Consider the following 2500-nt stretch of genomic DNA (forward strand, 5'->3'; position numbering starts at 1 on the left):
TTTCTTTCAATATGCAAGTTCTTTTTAAAAAAGTTTCCTTCCACAGCAGCTCTGAGTGAGAGAGAGAGAGAGAGAGAGAGAGAGACACTGACTCACTGACTGATACTGACACCGACACACACACACACACACACACACACACACACACACATATTATTTATTATTATTTTAAACGACAAAGCTGTTCAGAAGGAAGTCCTGGGGGGAAGGCAGGCAGGGAGGGACGGACACAGGGAAGTCCGCACAAAACAGGTCCCCTGGAACCTCTGACCCAGAAAAACGGGTTCCTGGTGAAAGCAGTCCTGCCATTGACATGACAATGGACAGGGCCCGGCAGCTTGAGACACATCTTTCTTTCAATATGCAAGTTCTTTTTAAAAAAGTTTCCTTCCACAGCAGCTCTGAGTGAGAGAGAGAGAGAGAGAGAGAGACACTGACTGACTGACTGATACTGACACCGACACACACACACACACACACACACATATTATTTATTATTATTTTTAATTGATTTTTAGAACTGGGAGATGGAATAGGGGCTTGCTCCGTCCACTCCACGCATCGACCCAGTATTGCAGTGTTTCTGGGAACGGTGCAGCTCCCCGTGGGGAGATATTCAAAAGGAAAATCAGCTCTTTCCCAGTGTCTGTGTGTGTGTGTGTGTGTGTGTGTGTGTGTGTGTGTATTATTACTGAGAATAAAGCTGATATCTCTCTCTCTCTCTCTCTCTCTCTCTCTCACACTCAGAGCTGCTGTGGAAGGAAACCGTTTTAAAAAGAACTTTCTCAGCTCAGTGGTATTTTTTTCTTCTCCAAGGCTGAGTGCCGCTCGCACGTAGCGATATAGTTCAAAGTGCAAAATAACTTGGCGTCGTTGACTTTAAACAAGCAGGGTCTGCTTCCAAATGAAAGCTGCGCTCCCGAACTGGACTGACTGACTGTCTGTCTGTCTGTCTGTCTGTTTGTCAAGGGGTGGAAAAGGCGGCGGTGGTGGTGAGGGTGGAGCTTTACGCTCAGGAGGGGAGACTTTCCTTCATGCCAATTAATCTGCAGCAGAATGTCATCCCCCCCGACCGGGATTCGAAGCCCGGTCCTGACCACGAGACCACCGGGGAGAGTTGCCTCAAGTCCCTGAGGGACCTGGACACGAGGCCGAGGACACACGCACGCCTGCTGCACTGGCAGCAGCGACCAACAGGGGGCTGACCGGCTGATCCTTCCCTTTCACAGGCAGGCTTTTGGCCCTCGCTCAAACGACAAAGGTGTTCAGAAGGAAGTCCTGGGGGGAAGGCAGGCAGGGAGGGACGGACACAGGGAAGTCCGCACAAAACAGGTCCCCTGGAACCTCTGACCCAGAAAACCGGGTTCCTGGTGAAAGCAGTCCTGCCCCGCCCTGCCATTAACATGACAATGGACAGGGCCCGGACCAGGCGCAGCGGACGGTAGCGAGCAGTCGGAGGGTGAAAATCCGCCAGTGGGTGAAAAGGAGAGCCGTGCGGTGAGAGGAGGCGGAAAGCGGTTCGCAGACTTTCGCTGTACCTCCGGCGGGCAGCGCCGCACCTCCGAGCGCTCGGTACCGTCCGCTGCGCCTCGTCCTGCCGCACGCGACGAGCCGTCCCCGGAGGAAATCGGCCTCGGCCTTCCTGAGATATCAGTCTCCAGGTGGGACAGAAAAACCGGGGGCCCCCGGCTCGCTTTCGGCGGCCCGCTAGTCGACTTCCCGTCGTGCGAACGCGATCCTTCCGGTACCCTTCGGTGCCCCTTGCCCGACTCTAGCTCCGGTGGTAAAGCGGAGTCGGTCGGTCTGACGGCCGCCGAGTTAGCAGGCGGAAAGCGGTTTGCAGCCTTTCGCTGTACCTCCGGCGGGCAGCGCCGCACCTCCGAGCGCACGGTACCGTCCGCTGCGCCTCGTCCTGCCGCACGCGACGAGCCGTCCCCGGAGGAAATCGGCCTCGGCCCTCCTGAGATATCAGCCTCCATACGGGCGTCACAAATCAGTGGATATGGTCAGCTGCAAAGCAGTGTCATTACAACCTTTCATAAACGACAGGGCAGCACCGCACTGCACTGCACTGCACCGCACCCCACACTACATCACACTTGCCTGCCTGCCAGCCTGCCGCTGCCTACTCTCACCAGCGGACCAAAGTGAGGATAACACCCCGAAGCAAGCATCTCCCTTGCCGCCCACCAGCCCACACCAATCCCCTTGCCTGCCTCCCACAAATTCCACCAGCGAGGCAAAGTGAAAATCAACCCCCAAAAAACGCACTCCACACCGGCCATCGCCCGCTATACACCCCCCCCCCCCGGGGCGAATATTAAGCCCGAGAACACCGACTGTAACCAACCGCAGTGAAAAGTTGAAGTGGCAACTCATTAACCAGATTTACACTTGGCAACTCATAAACCAAATGAACAAAAAATCTGGTTAATGAGTTGCCCAAAATAAATCTGGTTAATGAGTTGCCACTTCAACTTTTCACTGCGGTTGGTTACAG

At 54.8% G+C, this 2500-nt stretch overlaps 1 pseudogene; it reads left to right on the top strand.

Moving 5' to 3' along the window:
• The first annotated feature begins 486 nt into the window (after positions 1–486).
• On the top strand, positions 487–603 carry LOC137329263 (U2 spliceosomal RNA; annotated as a pseudogene).
• Positions 604–2500: the final 1897 nt, after the last annotated feature.

The sequence above is a fragment of the Heptranchias perlo genome, chromosome 12 (genome assembly GCF_035084215.1).
Source record: "Heptranchias perlo isolate sHepPer1 chromosome 12, sHepPer1.hap1, whole genome shotgun sequence".
In the NCBI taxonomy this organism is placed as follows: domain Eukaryota; kingdom Metazoa; phylum Chordata; class Chondrichthyes; order Hexanchiformes; family Hexanchidae; genus Heptranchias; species Heptranchias perlo.